This window comes from Metopolophium dirhodum, chromosome 7, assembly GCF_019925205.1.
Source record: "Metopolophium dirhodum isolate CAU chromosome 7, ASM1992520v1, whole genome shotgun sequence".
NCBI classification, from domain to species: domain Eukaryota; kingdom Metazoa; phylum Arthropoda; class Insecta; order Hemiptera; family Aphididae; genus Metopolophium; species Metopolophium dirhodum.
Window position 1 is genome coordinate 36448753 of NC_083566.1, and position 23833 is coordinate 36472585.

At 29.0% G+C, this 23833-nt stretch overlaps 1 protein-coding gene across 1 annotated transcript in view; it reads left to right on the forward strand.

Annotated features, from left to right (window-relative positions):
- Positions 1-1941: 1941 nt before the first annotated feature.
- Positions 1942-23833, forward strand: part of LOC132949290 (pinopsin-like) — a 72365-nt gene continuing 50473 nt past the window's right edge. Inside the window, exon 1 of the mRNA XM_061020103.1 lies at positions 1942-2327. The gene's annotated coding sequence lies outside the window, so the exon portion shown is untranslated. The remainder of the gene's footprint in view (positions 2328-23833) is intronic.

Below are 23833 nucleotides of genomic sequence, written 5' to 3' on the forward strand. Positions count from 1 at the left end.
CTAGATAGCTGATTAATGTTGAACAATGCTGAAAAATAATCTTATTGGAAATCAATATTAGTATTATTATTCACACTATTGTCGTTGTTATTATCATTATTACTTTTTTGTTTGTATTGTGTGGGATTATCAGTGTGTGTCGTCACTGCCACAATTAATAATATAGTTAGAATGTGTACTTTGAAGAATGATAAAAGTATCCTGTACATATTCGGTTAATTTAAAATAATATATTTCCATAATTTGATGTTTTTTAAGCTGGTTGATTATTTTTGAGACCATTGAACAGTCTGCATTATGACTATATTGTAACAAAATTGAAATGTTGATATTATCAGAAAATTGTATTGTATTCTGTAGGTCCTGTAGGTATTATTAAACTTCATAAATGTTTAACGGTCTTAGTAATTAGAGTGATCAGATCTATAATTTGATCCCTAAAAGTTTAAAATTTACAAATAACGTATAATTAAGATGAATATCAATAAATTGATAAAAATGTGTATCGTATATGTATGCTTAAGTTTGAGTATGTGAAAAATGTTTAATTCACCTATGAAATAGGTCACATAAACAAAGAAAAAGGAGTGTTTTTTTATTGTGATAAAATTTAAATTTTACCACCCAACATTTAAAAAACCCTACTAATGCAATATTATATAATATTTATCACTTTACTCTCACAAGTCATTTAAGCTGGTTTTTTTTATTATTTTGCAACCACGTTGAATATAATATGTCATGATGTCCTAGTTACGCAACTGCATGATACAGCCAGTCGAGTATTATGTACAATATATTTTGTGAACAAATGTACCCAGTCATGTAAAATGTAAATAGTATAATATACTTAATATACTTCATACAGTATCATTCAGTAAAATATGTGATGAATGATGATATAAGGAAGCCTGTCGTGACAATTTGAACGACTTTTTGTGATTTGTGTTAAATTTTTTTTTCTCATGTCTCATAATGTTATTTTTACTGACACAATTAAAAAAAACTGGTAAGTACCTACCCTTTTTTTAAAAACCATAATTATAAATTGGATTTAAAAAAAAAATTCAAGGTGACCTCAACATAGTCATTATAATATATTGTCGTATATTGTATATATTATAATATATACTTTTGATTTTTCAAAAATATAAATTAAAATCCAATAGTCTTCAAAACACCAATAATACATAGACACGTACTACAGCTCAGCTATAGAGTAAGTTGTAGAATTTATGACAGTTATTAAAGTAACACAAATTATACACGGGAGACGGGACCAATCAACGCACGTCGTGTTAACGTGCGGCTATCATTCGCGTGGCTATAAAATTATTAGTATAAAAATTAATGCGTTTTACATGGAAAACCGACATTTTTTTTTTTATCACATAATATATGACGTATTACATTACGGTATATAATATTTTGTACATCATTATATTATAATACAGTACCTACAATATGAATTATTATACGTATATCATATTATTTTCAACTGCGTTTTCATTAAATACCGGTCGGGAAAATTGCACATGGCGTTTCTAACTCGATCGGACCTATCGGATTTCACGGGGTCTTCGTCGTATTAATTATTGTTTGATACTCGACATCGCCGCCATAATCAACTCATCAACGGGAAAACGACGATATTTTGAAATACAATGTGATATGCCAATAAAACAAACCGCACGCGTCATATTGTTTCCGCCGCGTGTTGATCACGACAACAACAACAACAACAACAATAATAATAACAATATAATACCCAATATTGTTATGGTCACGTTGCCCGCGGACGGACGACGTTCGCACGACCGTCGCGGTGCGTTCTCCGCCACGTCTAGCCACTCGCGGACGTTAGCGCTCCGTTTTGCCACCGCGCCGTACGCCAGCCAAGCGCCACCGCCGCGACTTTACAACAGTCCCCCCGAACTCGAAACGTGCACAAGACCGACGACAGACGACGACTTGATTGCGCGCGTGATCTTCACTGTCAGAGTCGTCGACGGCGGCGGCACCGCGATATTATTTGGCGGAAAAGCGAAATAGAAAAATTATCGCTCGCGTATGATATTCGCTCTGACCGCGTTCGACCAGTCGGTACAGTACGCTCCGCGATATCGTTTCGGCTCGTCATCCACGCCGAAGATAATTTCATAATTCTATCGCATATTATGCGCGTGTAGTATCAATATTGCGATTGTTATGTTGTCGTGTTTTATTATCGTTTTGCGCCGGTTATTTCGATTTTGGTTTGAATAATTTTTCGTATTCTCCGAGATTTCTCCGAAATTCGCGACTTCACTGTCCGGCGACAACGATTCGTGAGTACCACCTACCTATATCATTATCTGTATAGCAAGGCTGGGCATTAACGAGTTAAAAAGTTAAAGTTAAGTTAAAAAGTTTATTTTATTTTAACCTTTTAACTTAACTAGTTACTTTTGGCTTTTCATTAACTTAACTGTTAACTTATTAAATTTCTTTCTTAATTAACGTGAAATTAACGAGTTAATTTTTCATTTTAAGAAGTAAGTTAAGTTAATTTATTTTGTTTTTAATTTTATAATATTTCAGTTTATTTCGTTTTCATGTCAAAAAATATGTATTGTAAATTGTTTAAAGTTAAAAATGTATATCATTCGAATCTTACTTATATGGAAATCTGTATGAAGTATTAACACTATATCCTATAACTTAGTTTTGGGTTGGAAAAAAATTAAGTACGTTAGCGTTGTATAAACAAATTAACTTTTTTTTAACTTAATAAAAAGTTAACAAAAAATGTGTATTAAATTTTAACTTAACTGAGTTAACCTATAGTTAAATTAACTTTTAACTTTTTATTATTGGTGCATATTAACTTAACTTAACTGAGTTAAAGAAAATCATTAACTTGCCCAGCCTTGCTGTATAGTAATGTATTATGCACTATTATAATGTTATCAAATAGTAACAATAACTGTTTCATTTTTTTGTTACCGAGATAATATTGTGTATTTTGTATAATGTAAACTCGAACGAAGAAGTACTGCCTATAAATCATTTAGAAACTCGTATTTTAAAATAATATACATTATTATAGGTATTCTCACGAAGTTCGCTTAAAATTAAAATGTGGTTAAGATAAAAAAACTGACGTTCAAACATAGAATAAATTCTGCGGTACAAATTATTATTATAGGTAAGATCTCACATTTCATCTTGATATTTCACCTAAGTGATTTTCTACGTAAAATTTAACCCGAGACGTGATACGAATACCAAGCGAAATTATTTTCCACGTTGGTGGATGGTGTGACTGTAAATGTCATTGAAACGTCCTCTTGATAATAATAAATAGGTAAATCGAAATGTTCAATTCTTAAATATTTTAAAGAATATAAACTATTTTTACGGTGAGTTTTCACTGTTAACGCTGTAATTTTATAATTCCGCCATCGATAGAATTTTTAATCCACATTTAATACACATTTTATGATGTGGATTTAAAGTGTAGGTATAGGTAATAGGTATACTATTCGTGTGCATGAATAACGATCGAATTTCAGTGGGATTAGCGATAGAAGTGTAAGTAAATATTAGGTAAAATATTTCGATACACGGATAATAATTGAATGTGATTATAGTATTACACTTTTTACTACAATAAATTGTAAATTATAAGATTTTATTAATACACACACACACACACCGTATAATAAATATAATACTCATTCATTTTATATTAAATTATAATATTTGAAATGGCATGACGGATGATACTTTATAAGTAGTGTACCTACCTACTGTATACATAACTAAACCATATTGTATAACGTGGTCTACCCCGTTGCAGTAATGACATAGCATGCGGATATAACATAATATGATGAATATTATATTCAAATGACTCATTAAGAGTGAATGTATACAAATGTCGAAAATTAAGAATAATAATTTTAACGCCTCCCATTACCTAAGACTAACAAACAGCAAAACTTAAAAAAATATATCAATTAATTATAAATCCAATATATTTTTACCTAACCTAACGTTAAAATGTATTTCATAAATTAATAATAAACAATGTTTTTAAGTGTCAACAATATTTCATATCGGCCATTGAACATTTTTCTCAATACAAAATGTAAAACATTTGTGTATATATAATATATATTTTTGTTTACGTTAATTCATCTCTATATTTAGGTACACGTGCGTATACACACATAATAGGGAATTAATTAACTTAACCACAATAGCTGCCTTGTGATTACGTAATAATATAATATAATATTGTACCTATTAGGTTTCCATGACACAAATAATTTTTCAGTTATAGTTCAAAATGACTTAACTGTTGAGTAGTTCAATTTCTCGTCTCGATTATCCGAATTATTAACTAATAATAACCCATTCTGCAAGTTAATAATGTTATGTTAAAAACTTACTAATGCTTCGCATATAAGTTGTTTAGAATTGAAAATAATTAGTATAGCTAGGTACGCATAACGTCTATAACGTAATATAAAACTTACCAATATCGCAATTTGTATTTATTTTTTTATTATTAAAAATATGTTTCACCAATTTGGCCATTAGCTGACCATAATTTTTTTCTAGTTTTCACTTATCATAATATGATATGAGTGATTGTAAAGGTTTTGTTAATTTGTTTACATATTATATATTTTGAATATCGCACTTTTATATTAATGAGGCATCAAAAATGCTTGAATATAAAATAAAGACTAGGTAAGCGGGGTTAATTAATTAACAAACTTTTGTATAAGATTTACTGGTTATTATAATATATTAATATAACATTCTTATACATTATGCCATCTGAAATAATATTTATATATTAACCAGCTCGTAGAGTATTCTGCAATCATGTATATTTGTCATTATATAGGGAACAGCACTATAGTGATAGGTAGGGAAATGTATCTAATAGTTTTTTAATTTAAAATTACTTGGTAAAATCTCTTAATTTTTAAGTAAATATTTTTAATGGTTATTTCGAAATCTTTTTTTCATTATTATGAATGATTTAAATATTGTCTTTAATCATTTGAATTTTTCACTTTGGGGAATACAGTTATCCCTAGTAGTGTCCCGATAGCCGGGTTTCATTACCGTATCCGAATATAACCCATAATGAAAAAAATCACTGGTAATGTTATTTTTACAACAATCATTATAGTATAGTGTAGGTATACTATACTACTATAGTGTATACCTACATAACATTTTAGCATTTAGATTAATCAAAAACAACTTTGAAAAAATTCAATGTAGGTCAATTAAAATAAATAATAATATAAAATATAGAAGAAATCAATCAGACCAAAATGTATTCTTTGAAATAATACATTAAGTCAATAATCATTATTGATAAATAGTTACTCAAATGCAGGGGTATAAGCGTATACCTTTGATAACATAATATAGGTAACCACTATAATAATTATTAAAATATAGTAAGCATGGGTGATATTTTGTGGACAAATATTTAGGGGTAGTACATGTTGTACGAAAACGATTAATTGGTCGGAGAGTGGATGAAAGCGATTAAGTAAAAAACATTACATTTGAGAAACTAAAAAAACCCATTTAAGAAATACAAAAATTAAAATATAGTTTTCATTATTATTTTATCATGCCAATCAATGATTCTTCAAACATGGATTTATTTTAAATAGAAAAAATCAAAGTATTTTTAGAATTGTATGACTTATTTCTTTAAAATGTTATTTGACATAAATACATGATCCCTTTTAAATATAACTCATCAGTTGTTATTTTCGAACTAAATTAATTTATAAATTTTTCTTCGACTGACGATAAATTTTCTGATAAATGTGCATAAAAAAAATAACAATAATAACCCCTTGATATTTTGTTGCTTCATTTAATAAACCATTCAATTATATAATTGTACATATTTGTCATAACTTTTACCTAATCATCTACTAAAACATTTTTATTTTTTTATTGAACTATTTAAAATAGTTACATATTTATGTAAGTGTAACTGTATTAATTGTAAGTACTGTATGGTGGGTGATGGATTGATTATGAGGGGGTGAAACTATGGGTGGGACTTCCATTGAAGTTACTTCGGTATGGGTATAGCTTATTAATTAAAAATTATTTGACAGTCTCATCAATTATTTTATTTAATAGTGTATAATATTTTTAATCCGAATGAAAAAATATTTAAGAGATAATATTACAATTATTATTTATAAATTATAATTAAGTAGTATGAAAATAGCATTATCAATATTATTATTTTTCTCTCCAATTTTTGCTAAAATTACGAAAATGTATCTTTAATCTTTTGTTAAAACATTTCCTTCGTTAATTAGTAATTTTTATAATTATAATCATTATCTAGGAGTTATGTCTAAACTTACTATCGTTGGAAACATTATTTAGTTAGTCTTATAAACGTTTCTGTATAATTTATGTACTTCCTATTATATATTATATATAATCTGGACTTAACGTCTTAACCTGTACATACACCTATGTTTCACGTCTTATAAAATTCGTTAAGTTCCAAAATAGATATAACCCGACTTTTTAAATGTGTGTAATATGAGGTAGTAAGTTGATACTACATTGTCTACATGATTTCTAAATTTGTAATTGAAGTACAATAAACGATGTACCTAGCTGAGGTGAAAGTAATGCTAACGCAGTCCCTTTCTCAGTTGCGATTACACAGAGGAAAAAAAGGTATACCAAAGGAGATGAAAAGAGAGCAACGGGACTAAAGATAATATCACTGGACTACAGTGATTTCAAAAACGTAATCGTAAAATAAAATATAAGACTGATTATTTAAGTTTGCAGCTTGTCATAATAATATTAAAATATTATATAACTCATAATTCCTAGTAGTTTGTAATGCGAAAATATATTTGAATGACAATAATTACCTAGTTTAGTTGTATGAATTTAATTTGTATAATTAAATAATACACCTTTATTATCATACAGCCGAAAGACCATCAGCTATTGATCCGTGATCGTAACGCCTAGTGAATATAATTGTTTTTAGAAATCTTAGTATAATTTCCAACGTTTATTAGACAATGTCAAAAATTACTAGAAAATTATATAAATTCCTACTTAAAAGTTAAAACAGGCAATTTTATTATTTACATCGTTGATAGCGCCTAATTATACCATCAATGCCGATAGAAGGTATATATTGTTCAATATTGTATGGATCTACTTTTATTTTTTGATTCATGATAATTGTACGGATCTACATTTCTGGTTTTTTATTAAACAAACAGATCATTAAATCGAAATAAATACATAAAAATTAAAAAAAAAAAACAATGTTATAAATTTATAACGAAGTAGTTGTAATGGAAATATAACGAAATAATATGCTAAACATAAATATAAGTGTTATAATATATAGCATAGAAATAAATAATCTAACACGTATACAATTTTAAAACCAAAGAGTAAAAAGAATTAATATGAACGTGAACAAGTTTACAACTATGTTAAAATAAGTGTATAATAGGTGTTTCTTACAAATTTGTATCGTATTATATATTTATATGATAAGCATTGCTGTGCATCCGTGTAAAAGAATTTAAAAAAAAACAAAAAGGATTAAAAACATTTTTTTATTTCTGTTAACAATACGATCAACATTAGCGACATTATGACATAATAGGTAGTTATTATAATATTATAATGTTTTATAGGGTGGAAGGACTGCATAATATTATTGAATCGCGTTTATGTTTGAATTATGCGTGTGCAACAGAGTTGGTGTAGTTTTTCATTTTTGAATAAAAAATACAGTTTTTTTGAAAAAAAAAACGATATTCACTTGGGTTTTACACTATTTTATCTATTTTAAACATATGTTTTTATTGTATAATATATATTAAACGCTATATAAGGCACAACCTTTATAGGTATTTCGATTTTCTTATAACAATGTACAATAATTTATATTATGTATTTATATATATTAAAGTAATGTTCAGGCCCGTACTGACAACAATATATTTGGAGGGTGCTGTATATAAGTATAATATAATCGAAGGTGGGTACTAACAAGTTAAAAAGCTAAAGGCTATAGTTAAAATAAGAATTTTTAAAAATATTTTTAGCTTGACTACCGAGTTTGTTGATTTTCTAATTAACTTAATAACTTAACTAGTAAAATAATCCCTCGTAACAACTTAGTTTTTTCTAGTTAATTTTAAAAGTAATGCGTGAAGTTGAAAAAAAATGTATACTTAATTAATATATAACTAAAGATGAAACTAAATAATGCATTCTTATTTTTTTTAATCACACAGTACCTATGCAAGGATTTTAATAGGTAAAAATAACCAAATATATGTATTCATTGATGCTAACTTATTAGATACTAAAGTTAGGTAATAAACTCGTAATGCAAATATTCTACTATGAGGCATGACTGCAAGTCTATACTCTATATAGTATATTATATATTTATATAGTATATAATTATAAATTGTTGTATAGTATAGTAATCGCACAGATATTATAAGGTATTATATTTCTTATATTATCTATGAATTCGGCACTGTCCCGCTAGACATTCACAACTTCACGTTATAATAATAACGTGATATCTTGATTTTTGGATGGTGAGGCAGTGTCCGAAGGGTAAATTGAACATAAATAGCTCGGGACATAATAATATTTGGTATACCTTGTAAACAATAATATTATAGTTCCAGACGCATTTAGTGAAATAATTTCAATAGCTTCTACTAATAATATAAGTATGGATTTTCCAGACTATATATTAAAAAATCATATTGATTCTGATGCTGATTTTAGGCCAGAATTATGGGCTAGTGAACCCGACAATAGCCCTAGAACAACGAACGGAGTCGATGGTAATTCTAGTAAATACTGATTTAAAAATAAAGAAAGAAAAAAATACCTGCGCGTAGAATAGAAATATTAAAAAAACAAAATTATATGAAAAAAATAAGAAAAAAATATGAAAATAATATATTTTGATTACAAATCCAAAAAAAATGATCTTTTAGCATTTTTTTAATGCAAACTCGTACCAATAAAATATATTAAATATGTACTAACAAATAAATTAAATAACGTTTTGATATGAAAAATGATTGTAATTGTAATTTGTGCAATTTGTAAATTTTAATGACTCTTGTATAAATGATTGTAAGTACCTAATTGTAATTTGTGTAATTTGTAATTTGACAAAATTGTGAATAATGGCTTTCTAAGGAAGCTGTTCTAAAATAAATAGTTCAAATAATATTTTTAAACACGCTAGTCATATAACATATAAGTTATAAGTCGCATCACATAGAAATGTGATGAGACAGAAGGTCTTGAGCCTTATAAGTTGAAGGAAAATGTCGTTTGAGTATAATAATTTTCCACCATCACTAATGACCAATTCGAAAATTTAGAGGTATATACAGATTATGTACCCTATACGTTGATAAATTTCTATGAAAAAATGTTTCTATTGTTCGTAAATTGTGCGCAAATTGAGTTATGTTTTTGTGCGCAAATGAGTTGTAGCCAAATAATTAATATAAGGTATTAACTATTAATGTATAGGTATAACTGTATAAGTTTAGGTGTAGGTTAAATGTGTAGTCGTGTAGGTAAAGGTAGGTAAAAGTAAGCCATTGTTTATATTTATAAATACCTACTAATTATAATCAATGGTCTTACGTCTAGATGTAACCCATACATACGCGTGTCTACGGGGGCAGCCCGCCCCTGCAATTTTTGAAAGGTACCGGTCAACCGAGTTATAAATCAGAAGGGTCACAACATTTATTTTTTTTTTAAAACTTGATTTTTTTGTGTGTATCGTTATAATTACCATTTACTTACAAAGATATGTTCAACAAAATTATATAGATAATAGGTATCTTTATTTAACATGTATTGTCAAATTGATTTCCTGACTCCGGAAATCGGAAAAACCTACTATAAAGACTTGAAACAGACGACAACGGTACGGTACACATATAGGTATTATTGATATTATTGTTGTATTACGTTTGATTGGTAGCTAGGTGGTGTAATCCAAAGTTATATATGAATAATATTTCTGAAGTTATTGTTGATTATTATTGTAAATAGATAATTTAGACTTTTTTTAAAATTATATAAATATTTCATTGTGGAGGGGGGGCTTAAAAAAATACGGCTTTGGGTGTATAGGGCTTTTTTCGATTCACTAATAAGGTGGTAATTAGCTAGGCTGCCCCTGCCGATGAAGTCTAGTCACGCCTATGAACCCATACGCTGAATATTTTTTGAGATCCACCCTTGCACAAAAAAAAACTTCCTGATACGAGACTGGATATATTATATTGTATTAGGTATAATATGAATCCCGAGTCATCAAATATTATAAGAAAATTATAGTGATTTATAATAAATTATCTAACTACTAAACTACCTACAATTATTGTCATGAGTACAATTTTTTTTTTTTACTGGTCCGTATCGCGTATTGTGAGGTGTGACCCGACCGGCTGGTACCCTACTACTGCCGGCGCACATGCAATACGGTTGCGTGCGGCGTGCGTCCGCGGATTGCTGCCGTCGAGCTCATGGTCCCCTGATTGGCCAGACGCGACGAGCAAAAATTTATTCGCCGAAATCAATTCATATCGTTATTGTTATTACTATTATTAATATTTGCCGACCCATTGCCGCGGACAGCAGCGTTCGGCGGTTACGAGTACGTTTCGCCCAGCGTACTATATAATACTATATTAATGTCCAAGTGGACCGCAACAACAACAACGATAATAATAATAATAACATGCCCGTCATTGGCCGTCAACGACGTCAACGACACAAAACTAACGAAATTCGGGGGAACTCGGTACCAGGACCACAGAAAGTGTAGGCCGTCGCCGCCGTCGCGAAAACCAAAGGATACCGCGTTGCCACGGTTCAACGGACGCAATACGACAGTGTTCCAAGTCCTGCAACTAAAACAATAACAACAATAATTACCTAATATTTAATATTAATTCAAAGACATTTTATTACCTGTACTATAATAGGCTATTGGCATCTGAACGGTGGACGTGGTCTATCTCAAACGAGGTAACCGTCGATCGGCGGCATACGCGTCTACCGCGATATAATGGAAAAGTTTTGAAAATATTTTAGTTTTTCAATCATAATGGGTTGATATTTTAATTGTATACAATAAACATGCGATTTTGCAGGCGTTATCGCCTAAATTGGTGTTTTAAATATATTCTATGCGATACGCTGATCATAAATCATATTAAAATCGGCAGTCTACTGACTACTATAGTCTGTGATAGTATAATACTATAGTCTATAATATATATATATAATATAACATAATATACAATCTGAAATCAAGATAATATACTAGATTGTGCACCATAATAATTACTCTACAAATTTGATATTTGTAGACTGTCGTCTAAATCTACCAGAGCGAATACAATATGCATTAAACTTTTAATTATTAAACACAGACCTATATAAACTAATGGACAGCGCTTCCCACACCGCCCTGCCGCATTGGTTAACCAGACTGAGAGAGAAAACATATATGAGCAATGAGCATATGAGAGAGAAAAAACATGTTTTAGGCTATAATATATGTAACAGTATGCACACTGTAACGGTCCAAAACCTCTCTTTTCTCTCTCAACAATCCCGTCTGGTGATTTTCTCTCTCTATGCGCTGTCCATTAGTTTATAGGTCTATAAAGCATTAAATGGCTAATAAAAATAAAATACGTGCATTTATTTACTATTGTTTTCTAAAATAAATAAAAAATATTTTCGTGTATAGGTATTTAAAGTTTTTTTTAGTATTTCTGTTTTTAAACAAATTGTACAAAAATCAATGTCCTCATTAGAGGGAAATGTAGAATGAATTCCAACAGACGTAAATACGCGAATCACCGACGGGTTTATGTTCCCAGAAATTAGGAAATTATGTAACAAAATATTTGCTGTTTGGACTAAGGATAAAGTAGAACTGATGAATATTTTATATTATGTACTATCCCAGGTATGCATGAACACTGGTTTAAGATATTTTCAATTCACAGAGCATAGGATGTCGGAAATGATACTTCGAATAAATACCAAACACTTAAATGATATTTTTTTCAGCGTGTGTTGTTTTTTTAACCAGTGCACCTTTAGTCTTTGCTATAATTTATTTCCTCTTTTATATTTTTATAATATTTATTTTATTTGTTTTCCCGGATCAAAGTATAACTATCCAGCTGTCACAAACTTACGCCTTGCAATATAATTTAAAATGAATTCTGTACAGAGAAATAATATATTGACGCTCGTTTCGAAAGAAAAATCAGCTAGTATTATACACCAACGGACGACAGCGGCATATTGATATCTAATGACTTATAATATTACTATGTATTTAAGTATGTGATACTGATATTCGAGCAAACATTATCTCCACGATCTGTAGCATATAATGTTTGGATATATAAAATATTGCGTCCCAAATTAGCTTAGAAGCCCATAGTACTACAAAATGATTATGTTTTTCAAAAAAATTAATTTATATAATAATGTTATTCAATAATAATAAAATGAAATAATATTGATATTATATAATACAATAGGTACTTATAATAATGTACACATCCAGTGTTGTATGGTAATTTCTATACAACCAAAAACAATATAATATATCTATATAAGAGTAGAAGCTGCGTAATTTTGTAACTACTCCCATTGTACATGCGACCATTTTATAAGGGTAAATATAGGTGAATATATCAGCCATATCGTATTATAATATAAAACTAGATATAGTCTATAATATTTTATATTTTATATTTTTGTTTATCAAATAAACACCCACGGCACTATTGGTCATTGGGATACCTACAAATAATATAATATTAATATTATATTATATATCTACATTGTTTGACCGAATTCACCTTTTTCCATTTACTTTTTTCTGATATATCAATAAAAATCTTATCTTTTTACGTACCTCGTTTAAATGTAGGTATGTATACCGAATACAAGGAAAAACGCATACATTTTTCTTTGATATTTCTTTTTATGATGTATAGGAAACAACTCAAGTGATTGAAAAAATAAATGTCATGGACTAGGCAATATCTAAAGATCAAACTATGCTACTTGCCTATCATGTATCGCATACCCTACCTATAACATATATAAATTTGAAAATACGTGTAGCTTTTCAAGAAATGATGGTTAACATTTTTGACATAGCGTAAAACAAACCAACATTTTACCACCGATTTTTCTCAACTAGTCTATGGTACGATAGGTTACCACCAGCCTTGAGGCTGGGGCGTATAAAATTCAAGTAAAAAATTTAAAAAAAATAATTTTAGTAAATATAATTATATACTATTAAAAGCCACATCTAAAATGCAATATAGATCACTTACGCCATAGCCGAAAATAAATTATAAAAGGTACCTACAACATGTAATTTGCACCAATTTGCACCAACAATTAATTTTAAAAGGCATTTCGAAATTCATCAGTATGCAAAGTTTTCTTTTTTAATTGTATAGTTTAATTTATTTTGGAAACATAAAGCTTATATTGAAACTCATTAAAAAGATTAACAAAGTTAAATTATATATTATACTGCTTTGTTCACATAATATATAATATATATTATGCGTATACCTGAAGTCCTTAAGATTCACCTGTAAACATATAATATTCAATATACACTCACCCAACTTTAATCCTTTAATAATGGAGCATTATTTAATCAATTTCTGATTTTGGGATTTTTTATATATAAGCCATAAGGACCATATTTTATAATATTTAGATTTCTCATGCCATTTAAGGATTTCAGTGTAGGTAAAAACTTCTCTTTGATAACCACGTTTTTATAATGACAATTGTTAAGCAGATGTTTTTTTTGAAAATGTTTATATATCTAAATTTAAATTTAAACTAGAACAGTTTCTGAGTTATTAAAATGCAAATAATAATCATTTTACATAAAACATAAAATAGAAATAATATATTTTATAGTAGTACCGACTGTTATTTATTATTATACTAATATAATTTTTACAAATCAAAAAATGTTAATACATTATTATTAATTAATATAATAATCTTATTCACATACTACACTATCTTCTTTACTCATTATCACAGACTATTTATAATTTAAACGTACTCTTTCAGAAACTACTCGTTTAAACATAAATGTAAATTATCTACATCAACATTTTCTAAAAATATTATCAACTTTACAATTTTAAATAAAAAAAAAACTTGAAAAATAAAACTATTACCTACTTGCAAAAAGAAGTTTGTATCACCACAAAACACAAATCAAATGGCATAACTATTCTAAATGATTTGAATTTTTGTCTATTAGAAGGTATACTCCAAAAATCAGATTTTGAATAAATAAAAAACAGCATGCTTAACGTGCGAATCACTTTATGTGACTATGGTCCATGCCAGTATTTTTATTCATAATTTCTCTTTTTAACTTTAATTTTTATACATTAAACGAACACAAGATAGTTACATATTACGCTCATCTTAACCATATTCAAATTAATTAAAATATTGCTGAATTTATGTAAGTAATAAATAAAGATTTTTGATATGAATAATTTATATATCAGGTACTTTTTAGTTTTTTTTTTAATTAAATCGAATGAATATTATTATTTATTATATTAATATACAGTGAATTATCTAACAATTATTTATTATGTAGGCATTAGGTACTAATGGTTAAATAGTTATAAATATAAATAATTATAAATTATAATGACTAACAATGGCATTGATTGATATATTTTGATAAGTGTACGTTTGTGAGTTTAAAATGTGTAGGTATATTATATATATTGTATATTATCCCTGTACAGTATGCATGTAATACAATAAGCATTTTGTTTCAGACTAGTAATTGATATTGTTCGAAATAATTATTACAACTCAAACCCCACAATGACGACGTAATGCAATATGTTTTCTTATTAAAGCGCCCTACAGTGTTTCAACTTTACAAGACTATAAAATCTTAATGCGTATCAGATAGCTGGTATACCACATTTTTAATGAAGCCTATAATAATCAGTGGCGGCTATATTCAAATAAATATGTGTTGCTGAGGATAATTCTGAGGACCTTCCCCCAAACATTTATTAGAAAATACACTATTACCAATATTCAATCAGTGGTTCGCATAATATATTATTGTTAAATTTTGAGTGTTATCAAAGTATAATATTTGTCTAATAATTTATTTTTTCAAAACATACATCTTTATTTTTATTAATTATTTAGTGACAAAATATATAAAAAAGATAATTTTTATAGCGTATAATTAAATTTATTATAATACAGACATGAAAGTATTATAAATGTCAATAAATACATTTTCGCTGAGTCAAAAGGCTTGAAAACAAAGTGCCTTGTTAGTTGTTATTAAAGCTATATTTAAAAATATTAAAGTTGCATACGCAAGATTTTTTTTAAGCATTTAAAGTTCAAATTTGGATGAAATTAGATAGTCAAAGGAAAAATAACAAATTTAGTTATTTTATTGTAATTTAAAAATATTATTCGTGGGTACTTGAAACTTTTAAGTACCGATATGGCGATATAAATAATAAATAGAATTATATTTTTTACACACAATGACATAATATTTTAAAATAATTCAACTTACGCTGTATATTACACATAATTTGTATTTAGTATTATCTTGTTTTTAATTATGTTACGCTGATAAGTAATATAGTAAATATAATCCCCCTACATCCAACCACCCGCTCAGGCACCCAGCCACCCACCAAAAATTGTATGTGTTGCTGAAGCGGAAATGTATTTTTCTGTATAGTTATTTAATTAGAATCTTTTATTCGTTGGAATCTATCTTTAAAAGAAGTTCTTAAAAAAAAGTGATAATCAAATCCTAATATTATACGAGGCCTGATGTTTTTCCTTTAATCGATTTTGACTGTTGAAATGCGGTTTGATTTTATTTTTCCGTATGGGGATTCCATCTGGGGCCATGTAAGCAGTGGCGTCATTTCAGTTTTTAATAGAGGGGGGCAAAGGTTTAGACCGGCCCAAATGAGTAAAAAAAAATTGCTCGCTTCGCTCGTAAGAAAATATCTACTTACATTTTATCAAATTACCATTCTCACTTCACTTATATTATAATTAAAATTTTTTTTTTCTCTAATTAATACAACCTTTTCTTCTAGGTAACAACATAATTTGAAAATATAAGGAACCAGATATTTTACAGAAACATTATTGTATACCTATACCAATTAAAACTCAGTAAACTATTTTGAAAATTTTTATTAATTAATATAAATATTATTAGTTTATTAAAGGATATCTTCTTTTTTTCATTTTTGAAAATGTATCGACTGCATCGTCTAAATTAATTTTACTTGATACATCACTTTCCACTGCAATGACCAGTAAATCACTCAGTCGTTCATTTCCCATTGTTAGCCGTAAATGGGTTTTAACTAATTTTAGAGAAGAAAAAAATCGTTCATTGGAAGCAGTAGTAACAGGCAGAGTCATAAGAATATTTATAATTTTAAGAGTTTCTTGAAAAGCATTTGGAAGTTGATTTAAAATTTTGGAAATAGAATAAAGGTCATGAATTCCATCATCTCGGTCTTTGTTTGCATGATTTAATAAATTTTTTGCAGATGGAAATTCACTTTGAAGATTTTCATAATTAATTTTAAAATGTCTATAATGGTCAATAAAGGTTAACTATTATTATTCACTATTATTGTTGTGCATACAATATTATGTTTTTTTCCTTCACAAAACACACACACACACACACACACTAACACACATACATGCACGTGCCCGCATGTGTCTAAATATAAATATACAATATAGGTATAAGGTATTCCAACTATCAATTATTAATTAAAAATGTATCTTTGTGACAATAATTTCTTAGTACACGATAAAATATTTTCTGAAAATATTATAAAAATAGGTACGTTTTTGAGGTAATAAGATATAATAATGATTAAACGGCAACAACCCGTCACAGGCCCATCGGTCTGCTTTTAAAATCAGACAGGGGCAAATTCCCACCTTGCCCCCCCCCCCCAAATTACGCCACTGCATGTAAGTTGTAATTAGAATATGGCTGCATTTTCCAAAGCAACCTGACACCCTGTACCAACTATTTTTTTAAATTTTAAATCGGTTATCATTTAAGAATGGATGAGAATTGTATTAATGGTTAATGGAAAAGTATTAAAAGTGTTAATATATTAATTGTATATATAGAAATGTTTTATAGGTACTTTATATAATAAATAAATATCGATATCAAACCAAAATAGAAATCAATATAGGTAATAATAATGTACCACGAAAACATAAATCATAAAACAAAAGTATAATATTAATTTTTTTTGAAACTGACTTATATCCTTTCTCGCCAACACCGTCTATTGTAAATTGTTAATATATTGTATTAGGTATGATAGTAAGCCACGAAACCGCCGCTCCGGCCGCATGTTGCCCTGGTAGCCATACTTACGGGGTCTACCTCGGTGAAAAAAAAAAGCGTTTGGAGCGGAAAAAAATTGGTGACAGACGGCAAGAGAGGGGGGGATAGATGGGTTGATTGGATTTGGATATTATGATGACGGGATACATAGATAGGTTAGATAGGTTAGATAGATAGTGGCCGTGGTTGTGGAAAAAATGCATCCGAATCGACGGAGACCCGTCGATCGAATATTTTTTTTTCTACCATTCTTCTCTCCAGACGCGGCGACGACGACGGCCGACTGCGACACACTCGTGCACACGAATTTCCCTCGGATTTTCAAAAACCACGATACGCCCGTACGAAATGCATACCGCCCGGCTTGGTACCAGGGCCGCAGAAAGAGTCTGGTCGAGCAGCAACCGAACAACGGCATTCGAAAACATTCTGGCCGAGTTGCGTTGTGTCGGCGAATGCGTACGCCGCTCACCAGGGTCCCATCAAGTACGAGTGTTTTTTAAATATAAAATACAGTTCGGCGAGTACGAGAGGCGTGTTGAGTGTGGGTTCACATGTGGCGCCGGTGCGGCGGTTTGTACGGCGACGAGACTTCCATCTCCGGCGGAAAGGTGGTGGGGGCGGTCTACGGCGGCGACGACGATGAGGTGAGTAGGAGTAGTCGACATGCCCGCCACTGCGTGCAACAGATGACGGTTCGGCGCGTTGCAAATTCAGTGGTGTAGGCGAACTTTGAATTTATTGTATTTCGCGCACGCCGAAATGGCCGCGTGGCATCCCCTTTGAAAACACGTCTTCATCACACACCGCCGACGGATTGCAACGCAGCGGTGTGATGTTTCGTTTGAAAAATGTTTACCTTTGACATCGCTTTTATCGACTATGTATAGGTATACCTACGGGCCACGTCATTCCTGTGTCCTTTACCATGTTTACGATTTTCCTTTTAATTAATTACCTATTAATCTCCACTAAATCGGTTTTTTTTTGTTGAAAGGTCAACGATTTTAGTCCCTATCTAGTAGTATTTACTGCGTATAACAATATAATATACTTCATATTATACTTTTCAATTAATATAATATAACTGATATAATACATTCCATATTATTTTATAAATTTACTGTAAAACCAATTTGTTTTCATTTATTAACTATTCTATAGGTATAATATCAATTGGCATACTATATAAACGTAAAGAAACACTTTAAAATCATGTTAAATCGGCAATCTAAAAATTAAGTCATTTATTATATGTCCGTCAAGTTGGCACCGGCACTTTCTCCAAACAACTCAAAATTAGTATCAACATTTTGCTACGAATTTGCTACATTTTGCTACACTATTTTTAGAATTTGCTACAATTTGGTTTTTCCGGAAATCCGGAAACAAACATGCCGGTGCTATCTTGACGTAGCACCAGCACTTTCTCCAAACAACTCAAAATTAGTATCAACATTTTGCTACGAATTTGCTACATTTTGCTACACTATTTTTAGAATTTGCTACAATTTGGTTTTTCCGGAAATCCGGAAACAAACATGCCGGTGCTATCTTGACGTAGCACCGGCACTTTCTACAAACAACTCAAAATTGGTATCAAAATTTTGATACGAATTTGCTACATTTTGCTACGTTGTTCTCGGAATTTGCTACCCCCTGGTTTTTCCGGAATCCCGGAAAATATAAAATTTCCCAGCACCGGCACTTTCTCCAAGCAACTCAAAATTGGTATCAACATTTTGATACGTATTTGCTACATTTTGCTACGTTGTTCTCGGAATTTGCTACCCCCTGGTTTTTCCGGAATCCCGGAAAATATAAAATTTCCCAGCACCGGCACTTTCTCCAAGCAACTCAAAATTGGTATCAACATTTTCCTACGAATTTGCTACATTTTGCTACACTATTTTTAATATTTGCTACAATTTGGTTTTTCCGGAAATCCAGAAAATAGAAAATTTCCCAGAACCGGCACTTTCTACAAATAACTCAAAATTGGTATCAACATTTTGATACGTATTTGCTACATTTTGCTACGTTGTTCTCGGAATTTGCTACCCCCTGGTTTTTCCGGAATCCCGGAAAATATAAAATTTCCCAGCACCGGCACTTTCTCCAAGCAACTCAAAATTGGTATCAACATTTTCCTACGAATTTGCTACATTTTGCTACACTATTTTTAATATTTGCTACAATTTGGTTTTTCCGGAAATCCAGAAAATAGAAAATTTCCCAGAACCGGCACTTTCTACAAATAACTCAAAATTGGTATCAACATTTTGATACGAATTTGCTACATTTTGCTACACTATTTTTAATATTTGATACAATTTGGTTTTTCCGGAATTCCGGAAAATAGAAAATTTCTCAGCGCCGTCACTTTGACCAAATACCACGATATAATAGGTATTAACATTTTTTATTTTCATAGATTCCATTCATGCGCTATAATGCGTTTCACAAATAATGAGATATATTAAATTCAGAACTTTCTTCTGCTTTGTAAGTTTAGAATCTTGAAATACTTTTAGCGCCAGCACTTATTATACATTGTTAAAGCCTATAGCATGGGATATCAAAAACAAAAATAAAATAAAATTTAAATAGATGTTATCAATATTTTAAATTTCCAAATTTAACATATTCCAGCCAATATAATATGTTTAAACCTATTTTCAACATATTCATTTTATAGTACTGGACAATCGTTGTCTAAGTATAGTATATATTATAAATAAATGAACTATAGAAATTTATTTTAGTTTTACCATTTATTTGACTCAATAAAGAATATAGTAATATAAAAGTTACCGTATTGTTTAGTAAATAAATAATAACAATCAAAAAGGAATAATAATATTAATAATAAAACAAATAAACAGCTTGGTTGGCATATAACTAACAATTAAAAAGTGAATATTAATTAAATAGACAGCCTAATTGGCATATAACAGTAACAAACAAAAAATATAATCTTAAAAATGCTTATACAAATAGTTCATACAAAAGCTTAAATGGGCTTCAAAAGGTGTAATAATTGCAAGAAAATAATAATATTGCTAACGAAATATACAAAACATATCATAAAACAAAATATATACAATAAATTGTAAAACAAACACCTCAAAATTGGTATCAAAATGTTGCTACGAATTTGCTACATTTTGCTACGTTGTTCTTGGAATTTGCTACTCCCTGGTTTTTCCTGGGCCATATTCACGTGGGCTCCCCACTTTCCCACTTTGTGCAAATTTTTTCGGACAAATTGTAAACAATTGTAAATTAATTGTATATAATTTGTAATCCAATCCCTAATTTGTTATTCATCTGGGAGCTCAGGAATATTATAATATATTATTAAATATTTTAAACTGTTACTGGGTGCGGCAGAGCCGACTGACGAGTTTAATGAGCTCATTAGCCTGAGATAAGATAAGAGCAGGACTTAATTAGTGGTACATCGTGGTTTCGTCGTGCGTGCGTATTACGAAAATAATCATTCTGTGATCGCTTCAGAGGTCGTATACAACAATGTATTGATGCTAACGGCCGCCATCTTGGAGATATAATTTTCAAACAATAATTTTTAAAAATGAGATTAAATACTTATTTTAATAAAAAAATTTTTTTCTCTAAGTTTTACTGTTAGTTTTTTATAGCCCTTCAAAACTCGTCAGTCGGCGTAAACAACATATTACAATTTGTAACTCAACAATACAGAATTATGACGATTCAAAAACATTTTAATGATTATTAATATTTTGGATATCATGCATTCATGCCGTATGGTCACGGACAAAGATATTATACAGGACTAAACATGAAGTTATTATTATATAAATAATATTGGTTTGACAGAGTACGGGAGTATATTATTTACGATAGCCACTAAGATGTAACGCAGTGTTATTAATTCCCCCGTACACCACCCAATCATCAACATTTGTACAACAGTCCCCCTTCACTCTCCAGCTATGACTGTCCATAATGCTATACACCTATATATCTAGTCTGCGATCTAAATATAGCAAAAATTTAACTAATAAAACCATTGTGGTATTAAAATAATTTATAAAAACGGAATAGTCAATATTTTATTTATAGAAATTATTTTATTTTAATGTCTATAATATTATTATAATATCATTGTTGAATCTGCATTTACTCGAGTAAGTCGATTCTAAGCAGAAACATTGGATTTTTAATTGTGTTTAATTATTCTTTTTTTGTACCTACTGTCGTGTTTAAATAATATTGTTAATATTGTTTAAAATCATAAATAAAAATAATATTTAATAAATACAAAATGGAAACCAAAGTAAGTATATTTCGTTTATGTAAATAATGAAAATCGAATAATCTATTTAGTTATTGAAATAATGAAGTAAAAATTATTAATCAATAATTGGGTATCAAATCAACGTATAATCTCAGAAAAGTAAAATTACTCCGCCTGTAGTAGCTAGTCTATGATCGCGTTTGGATGAAATCTAGGTAATTTGAAATTTTGAGATTTAAAGGTGAGTAAAATATATTTCATCAATTTATTAATACAGCATGTGTTTACTATTCATTCTTAGATTTTCTCTTTCACTAGGTAAACATTTTAGATTCTGATTGTGTAACTATTGATTATATTAGATTCTGAACGAAGCGATGAATGTATTGATTTTACAATGATGTGTGTTTTTTTTTTATTTTTTTATTTATTTTTTAATTTTTTTATTTATTTTTTTTATTTTTGTGTCTGTCGTCACCTTTTAGGACAGTAAAAGTGCTTGGATTTTCTTCAATAGTAACTTTTCTGATAGGAAGTGAATCTAGTTGGTACTTTGGGGGGTCAAAAGTAAAAATTTCCCAGTAGTTTTCACAAGTGACGTGAAAAACAAAAGACAAATTAAGGAAAAACGGGAATTTTTACGCAAAATATGTTTTCGAGAAAATATATTTTGGTTTTTGGTGTAACTCTAAAATAAATTACCGTAGGGACATGAAATTTTGACTGAATGTTCCTATGAAAGGCTCCTAGGTTATTGTTTCAAAGGCAGATGAAAAAAATTAAAAATCCTTTGTCACAGTTTTTTTTTATAAGCATTTAAAGTTCAAATTTTGACAAAATATGGAAAAATCACGAAAAATAGCAAATTATTTTGAGTTGAGAATTCATAAAAATTTTTCTTTTTAAATCTAAGATTTGAAAATGTAATATAAGATTACTCATAAGTTTATCTACCTCTATCAAAAAAAAAATGTCTAAAAGAAACTTAAATTAAATTTTTATGAGCGTCTGAAATTTATATTTTTACAACATTTGATATTTACTCGATTTCTCATGTAACAATTTTCTTATTTTATTGTAATTAAAAAACGAATGACTGTAGATACTTGAAAATTTCACTGAATGTTTATATTAGCATTTTCTATACACCATAAAATGTTGAAAATATTTTTACTCTTTTTGAGCTGTTTACGGACATTGTCAGTTTTCAATTTTTTTAGTTTTTTTTTCTATAAATATCAATAAATTTTTATTTGTTGGGTAAAAAAGCGTGAAAATTTAATATAAGGCTCCTGATATATCGTTCTAATAGCAGTTGAAAAATATTAAAAATACATAGGCACAATTTTTTTTTATAAGCATTTAAAGTTCAAATTTTGACAACATTTATCAAATTTATAATTTATTAATTATTTTGTTGTTAAAAATTTATAAATGTTTAACTTTTATAGCTAAGGATTGAAAATTTAAAACAAGGCTCCACGTAAAGAGGTTATATATAAATTACTTTACTCCCAATAATATCATCAAATATACTTGGTAAAATCATAGGCTGACTGACCGTTTTCGCTCAGAATCGTTTTTCTTATACAATGATATTATATCATTGAATTCAAATTTAACACCATCCATTACAGTGACCCACTTGTAACCTACTGTACAGCAGAGCGACATCCACTTATCCACCTTTTTTTACTATTACGTGTTTTAGTATCTATCTACACAATTTCTACGTATAGAAATGATAAATCAATATGATCTTATATTCTTATACTTAAATAACTTTAATGTACTATTTTATTACATATGGTTAAATTAAATAAAAAGTATTATAAAATCAAAAACCACCCAACTTTTAATACCATATTAAAAAATTAAAAAAATTAACGAACAATAATAATCTATTATTATTAATAAGTATCTTAATTATTAAATTATTTATACCATGAACTAGTGTTTATATACCAATTTCC